An 8,423-nucleotide genomic window follows, 5' to 3' on the forward strand; every position below is an offset into this window, starting at 1 on the left:
CCTCACTGTGATCATTTCAATCCTCAATTAGCTGATATCATTACTGTGACACTTACCATCCTCCAGATTACCTAATATCATTACTGTGATACTTACCATCCTCCAGGTTAATTGATATCTTTACTGTGACCCTTTCCACCCCCAGGTTAGCTGATATCATTACTGTGACACTAACCATCCTCCAGGTTAACTGATATCTTTACTGTGACCCTTTCCATCCTCCAGGTTAGCTGATATCTTTACTGTGATCCTTTTCACCCCCAGGTTAGCTGATATCATTACTGTGACACTAACCATCCTCCAGGTTAATTGATATCTTTACTGTGACCCTTTCCATCCTGCAGGTTAACTGATATCTTTACTGTGATCCTTTCCATCCCCCTGGTTAACTGGTATCTTTACTGTGACACTAACCATCCTCCAGGTTAATTGATATCTTTACTGTGATCCTTTCCACCCCCAGGTTAGCTGATATCATTACTGTGACACTAACCATCCTCCAGGTTAATTGATATCTTTACTGTGATCCTTTCCACCCCCAGGTTAGCTGATATCATTACTGTGACACTAACCATTCTCCAGGTTAACTGATATCTTTACTGTGACCCTTTCCATCCCCCTGGTTAACTGGTATCTTTGCTGTGACACTAACCATCCTCCAGGTTACCTAATACCTTTACTGTGACCCTTTCCATCCTCCAGGTTAACTGGTATCCATACTGTGACACTTTCAACCCCAAAGGTTAGCTGGTTAACTGGTATCCTTACCGTGACACTTACCTCCCCCCCCCCTCCCCAGGTTAGCTGATATCTTTACTGTGACCCTTTCCATCCTCCAGGTTAACTGGTATCATTCCTGTGACTATTTCCATCCTCCAGGTTGGCTGGTTAACCGGTATCCTTACTAAGGCACTTACCATTCTCTAGGTGAGCTGGTATCTGTACTGTGACCGTATACATCCCCCCCACCCCCACGTTAGCAGGTATCCTCACTTAGCTGGTATCTTGCTAGGTTGACTGCCTTATTTACAGCAACCTTTTAACAACCCCTTAGAGATGCACCTGTTGCGTCAAGTTGTGTAACTTTTTTTGGTTCATCCCTTCTTCTATGGACCATAAAATGAAAAATTTATTCTACTGTCACTTCCAAAATCGCTTTAGATGTAATCTCGTAGCTTCGTAGCTCGGGTGCCCCCCTGGCTGCGCCACTGGTTGCTTCCCATTAAGTCTAAAGTATCCGAAGATTAAGGTTGTGCTTATGCCAAATTATTCCATTTTAGAACCAACAAATTTTAAGTCTGTTATTGATTAACCAATTCGAGTCTATTCTAGTCGCTAATCGGCCATCATGGAATACAAGATAGAATGTAAAAGGTTTCCTCGTGGGTCATTAGATTAATGGGTAAGGTTAATGAATCATGCGAGACTTGAAGACTATTTTTATATTTCTGTCATCTTTTAAATATTTCTGGAATATTGGTATTCCCAGCGGTGATCAGACTGAAATTCAAAAGATTTTCCCTTTTTCAGAAAATTAGTCACGATTTTGTCAATAATGTCTTTGTAAGAGACCAGAATAAAAAACAAATTGCATCCATATTAGTTTTCATATAAAGGACAACTAGTTAAGTGCTTTGTAATCTAGACAGTTCAATAGAACGTCATCTTAACACTACTTGATACAACTGCTATTACAATATGTAATTCCGAAACTACGATTAGAAAATGACATGTTAAATACTTGCATAAAGTGCTTTTGTTTATAATTGTTGGGATTCTGTAGTTGGTCTTCCAGTCTACCGGACCTTGCCTTTCTTAAAATGAGTAGGATAATAATAATACTCAGCCACGATGTCTAGATCAAACAGCTTAGCTGATCCATTGCTCTGAGCTGTATCTGTTGTACCAATCTACACAATTCATGAATTCGTGGAGAAGTAGTTCAGCCAAGGGTCTCTGTTTTAATAAGTTTTACGTTAGTTAGAATCTGTCTCTCGCCGATGCCATTCTGCTCTACAGCTTGATGTAAACAAGTAAAGAAATTACTGAAAACTAATTACTTTTATTTATGACAACAATTCATCTGGGACGACCTCTCTAATATAACAATAGCTTACATTACTATAATAGATTTCTATATCAGTAGACAAATGGTTTTCATCCCTGTGGATTGAGAGAGTTAATTAAAATTCATCTATATATAGTTTTTAGTCTCGTACAATAGCATGCTATATCGGAAAAGTATTGGAATTTAAACGGGAAATCATTCAAAGTTAATGTCTAACTTAAGTTATTTCAAGTTCAGTGGACGAGAACTACTGTAAACTCCTATATTTATTGTTTATAGTGCTCCGTGTTTGTTTTATATTTTCTACCTGTTGACTATGGACCCTATCGCAGTCAAAGGAAGCAATAGTGTTAAAATTAAAACTGTATTTCCATCAAAGAAGACACTCTATAATACACGGGGGTTGAAACCTTGACCAATAGAAGTTAAGTGTTGGCATTCTTCGCTTCTCTTTGCAACCCCAATTGGTGGCATTGGCTTGTACCCTCAGTTCGGAGACCAATCCAATCCTATCTGCTATACCAATTCTAATTTGCTAGATTTTCTTTAAAAAACAATTTGTAAAAAAACAATATTAGTGTTAATTGTTGTTATAAATATGAACAGGTGGTTATGACTGAATGATCAATATTTTTTCTGTTTATTTTCGAAGCATGCGCTAGTTGTATTTGATGTATTAACCATAGTAATATGTTGTTGAAATTCAATATGTATTTAAAGTTAGCGAATCCTCTGTCCAACCTTATTTTCCCAATGACCAGTTATGATATATCCCCCCCCCCCCCCTCCTCCACCTTTCAGAATTCCATTATGACCTTCAAGAACCCTCTAAAACCCTATAAAAAAGGGAATTACGGTCTCAATATTAATAGAACATAGTAGAAATTCAAAAATAATTGCCCCTTCGCCCCCATATTCCCTGAACGCTGTGATCTGTTTAAAAAATTCTTAGAAATCAAACGCGATCCATAGACTTTCGCACACTATTACGACTTTAGTACTGATATGAGAGGAGTAGTAATTGAGCATGCTTCAAAATCTAGCCAAAACGTTCGCCAACCGTATCACTGTAGACGCGAACTTACCACCATACCACGACCTATGGAAATCTATACCCTATTATAAGTCTATGTTGTTATCGAGTCTCAGTATTGACCCCATATAATAGTAATTGATTTTATATTCTGTTATTCTTTAGTCGGTTCGTGACTCTGAAATATTTAGCTCTCATTCAATTTCCGGTATCGCTTGTAATAATCAATCTTACAGACTTCGGTATTATTCAGAAGTTATCGGTTTTCTTCGTAACAATTGAGAGAACAGTGGTAAACGTAGCATCTATAGTTGCAGCATACCAACTTTTGTTTTAACTTAACTTAACTTTTTATGTGTACATGTACTCAGAACACTCTTGTGGTATCGATTTGTACCTTTCCGATTTTCGGTCAGATATCTGTGGGTTCTTGCAATTCCATTCAAACTAAGCGTTTTACAACGTCATTATTGCAAAAGCTGATAATAAAGCTGCGATATTTTAGTGGAATTGCAAGAACCTCAGACTTTCGACTGAAAATAATAATGGTACAAATCGATATTATCAGTGTCTCAAATACACATAAAAAACGACATTGAGCCTGAGAGAGAAGGAATAGTTACAGTCTTCCAGACGTATTTATTCCATGGTAATTATCTATTCCACTTATAGATAATAAAGTAACGAGGAGCTGTCGTGATAAATGAAAATACTTCTCTATCAATTTATACAGTAGTTAGTTATAGCACAGGAGATATCATATTAAATGAAGTTTTACGCCCTACCGTCTCCACCATTTAAGGATTGTCATGATGAATAAAGCAGCTACTTTATCAATTTATACAGTAGTGATATCTTGGGAAATATCATATTGAATACTTCCGAATAGTTAATAGCTATGAGAAATATTTTTGGAATTTGTCGTCCTATTATGATTTCGTTATATGTATTATGCTACTTACTACAGTAGGTCATAGAATGTCATACTAGTCCAAGTGTATAATATACAATTATACAATTAGTATATGGTATTAAGCATATCATGCGATCTGGGCAGGCACTGTACATGAAAACGGTTGTAAATTCATGAAGCCCAATGCCATCTCACCCGAGTTTGACTGTAGCGTATACCATCCTAGTGCACCTTCGTTATGTCTTAATTTGAGACTGAAAGCGACAACAATTGGATGTAGGCTACGATAAACGCTGTGGAAATGTCCACCATTTTGGAATGTTTTCCATCCGTCTAATTTAATTAATTATTGAGATTAGGGAAGGCTATTATTTTCTCTCACAGAAGGATTATAAAAATTAATCTAGCTTCGTCTTTAATCACGAGCGTGATAGAATGTTGATGGTAATAATAGAATAGGAGAGGTGTAGCTTCCTTTCCCGCCAATATTTATTAGGTTGTCGTCTGGTAAGGAGAATTTTATTAAATTTCAGGTCATTTCTTTTCTAGTCTGGTGATTAGCCTGAAATTAAGTGGCCATATTGGAATTACTTGGATGTGCCCAGAGATAACAATTTAATCGTGTAGGCTACATACTAGACATAGCTTGTAAGAGTCACCTACAGCCATCTTAAAGGTCCGTGTAAGGTGTATAAACGTTCTCCAATGGCCAATAACCTAAAGCTAAATCCAAGACAGAAACTCTTACGACATTTTAATAAGTTAGACGTTATATCGTTTAAGGCGACAGATGCACTTAATCATCTGTTAGTGCATTCACTTTTCTATATCCAACACAAAATCTAGCTGTATTATTCCTCTTATCGATTAGAACTATATAAACTACACTTTCGACTTGTTTCTTTCTTTAGCGCTAATAAACCTTTTTAAGACTATCGGCAATGTAGATTTTGCAATGGCAAGATTTAAACATAACTGTTTCTGTTGCCATGTTTATATCACTATATGTAGTGTAATGGTGTGGAAGAGACAATACTATGAACAATTTCGTTCAACATTTGAAATTTGGTCAAATCAAAGCATAACTTCAGTTTGTGATTTCGACAACCATTCTTACTGTAGATACAAGTATGTTGGTCAAGGCCATGTATTGAAATGTTTTAACTAGCTTCACTTCAAGTAATAAATAAGAAAATCGGTAACCGAGAGCAAATCACTTAAAAATAGTTATTAAAAGTTTTTCGAGTTGTTGAGAACAATGAGTTCGCAAAAAGCACTTATGCACTGAAGACATAGAAAGCACGAAACCAATCCAATCACTTCGGATTTTACTGGAAGCTGAATAGAGATTTTGAGTCGGTATTTTTTCCTTTCTGTCATATTAGATATTTTCCAATGGGTTAAACATAAAAATGTTATAGCCACTAATGAAGTCATAAAAGTATTGAACCTTCATCCGTTCAACTTCAATATTTCAGTCTTTTACTAGAGAGTAATGGATCTTAGAGGAAAATAAATCGGAATCAATAACTTGAACTAGTCTAAGAGTGATGTTCTGAAATTGAAAGCATTCTACCTTATGAATTCAAAGCTCAGTTCAGTAGTATAAAAAAGGACAAATGTCATGAAAAGAGAGCCGGTGATTTGGCTCAGATTATCTTTTGAAATTTTTCCTTCTAATAGCGAACTTAATTTCCGGTTGTGTTGTCATTAGAAAGATGAAGGAGAGTGCTTAGAAAAAGTTTGGTAAAAGAAAGTAAGAAGTCGGGGTTGTTACATTGTAAGTATTGTCTAAATGTCATTGTGACACAATCTTTTTTAAGGGGGGGGGGGGCTTTTTTCTAAGTCCGGTTCCACCAGTCAGTGAGGTTGCATGCAACATTTATGATATTCACGTGTTCCGTGCTTGTGTTCATATTTACAAAACAAATCGTTAAGGTTTATATATTGAAGCATGTGGATTGACCGGTGTTCTTACCTCGGTCCCTTATACGATGTTAGTCTGCGATTGTGAAACACGTTAAGTATGGAGCAGTGTCAACGAGTTCGAGAGACAAAGAATTATATGGGTATTTAATGTTGTATTTTGTTATTTGTACCCCTGGTATTAAGAGTATGCCTGTATATTATGCGTGAGCACAAATTCTGAGATATTCTCTATGTTAAAGGTATGCCTTAATACAACTGCCATGTGCTTGATTTTAAAGATTCGTCGATTAATTTTCCAGATTAAATTCGTTCCATTATATTATTAAAATTAAATAATCCATATTAAAGATGAGTTCCCTTATTTTCATTTATGAAAATAAAATTGCTAATACTTATATGAATAGAAAGTAGAGATGTTCTAATGACTTGGAAAAATACCCGTTTGTCTCACATGTCCATAATTAATTCAAAATTAGCTAAACTAGAATAGAATTACCAGCAGAAATGAGTGACCGATAAAGAAAGGTCAAAACTTATTTTTATGTTTATCCAGACTGTACAAACATGGACATTTATGATTGGTTTAAACTCTTAATTATATGCAATAAGAACATAATGATAAGAATTAAGAATACATGATAATTAATTAGATACACCAATTAATCGAAAAGTTTACTTAATTTGAAGGTTTTAAGGAACCCCATCTTTAACAATGCCCTTTTATGGATGTTGTTTTCTGGAACATTATACAATTGTGGCTTTTTAAGGAAATGGAGGGAAGTTTTCTACGTTCATAAACCACGTTCAATTTCCGTTTATTGGATTTCTGGTTTAATTATTAAGTAATAAGATGTTCAAACTGAATGTTTTGTATGAATATTTGTGTAGAAAATAGAGAAAATCAATATATTTACACTGTAATAAAACATTATATTCACAAGAGAGTATCTAGTTACTGCACTGATATATACAAGACAATACCGTGTGTTAAATTAAAGATGGAATCTGTTTTCATAGGAAATGAAAATTTGTTCCATTTTCCCCAGGTCTTTTCACATTTCTCACTGTTATTACAGAAAGTAATCATTTTTCGGCTACTTTCTTGTGATTAGTCGGAAGATCGGAATGGGAATCATTATCGGACGTCTAAGAGAGAGATCAGCAGAGGAATTTCCAAGCAAACTTTTGCTTAGTCACGTTATCCGTCGTGACATATTGAAGTACAGTAGGATGTAAAATATCATTTCAGTTCTTACTTCCAATACAAACCAGAGAGGTTATCGTATAAGACAGGCGTACATATTTGTAGATTTCCAGTAGCGAGAAAGACTGTAATTACTGTAACAATAATGTTGATTACTGTGATATTTAACAATTGATAATTAACGCCTACTATTATATAACTCTGTTACAATATAGATAAATAACACAGTCAGATTCCGTGACAGAACTATGAGAGTTATATATGGTTATAATTATTGTGTCCCTAAGGACATGGGTAACGAGTTGTTTTCAACGTCTAATTTATCCTTCCAAATCAGCACATACAACAGTCCAGTAACTAAAGGAGGTGGGGGTGAGGCAGGCTCCACCCAGAGAAATGTTTGCCCGACCCCCTGAAATTTTTACCCATTAGGATAACAATGTCATGATAATCGCACTATTTATACACAGGCCTCGATTGACATGTGGAGAACTTGGAAAGGAGTTTTATATCCTACTTTTCTGCATCTGATCGGGATAAAAGACTATAAACGTACCACAGTGTCACAGTATATTGTCTTATTTCCAATTTTCGAGAGATGTGATTTATGAAAAGCTTTCCCATACAGGTCCTGCCAACAGAACGGCGCAGATCGTTGCTGGTGTAGACCTCCATTTCAATTCTAAGTCACAGCGACCTTGATCGGGACAATTTGATCTAAATCCTATTGATTCAACCTGTAAAGCTTTGGAGTGAAATAATAAAGTTGCTATTATTTTCTCGTCTAGTGAGAAGAGCCATGCCATTATTTCTCTAATTTGGTTACCTCTCGATCTCACAAGTATAGCGATGAATGTCTCTGAGTAGACTGTGTAGGTTGACATTAATAAAAATAAATCTAAAACAGTGGTGTAACTTTCATTTACAATCTGAACACGTTTGAAGTTTTGAATTGACATGTGCAGGGAAGTATATAATTTAAGAGTGGCGTGCTATGCAGTGATCTTTATTATTACAATGTCAAGCTATCACGAACTGCGTTTAATACCTTAACTTCATTGGGTTATTTCCTTATATCAAAGAATGCAGAAATTTGGTTGGATTGTACGCTACCGAATACAGCCAATCAGAGCCTGACAGAAAGTCATTATGTCGAGGGACTCATTGGCTGTATTCGCTAGAGTACAATCCAATTAAATCGCTGCATTAACAAACAAACGTATTACAAAAAGGTGACTATTGCACTCAAGGTATTAAACGTAGTTCGTAATAGTTT

The sequence above is a fragment of the Lottia gigantea genome, assembly GCF_000327385.1.
Source record: "Lottia gigantea unplaced genomic scaffold LOTGIsca_16, whole genome shotgun sequence".
Classification (NCBI taxonomy): domain Eukaryota; kingdom Metazoa; phylum Mollusca; class Gastropoda; family Lottiidae; genus Lottia; species Lottia gigantea.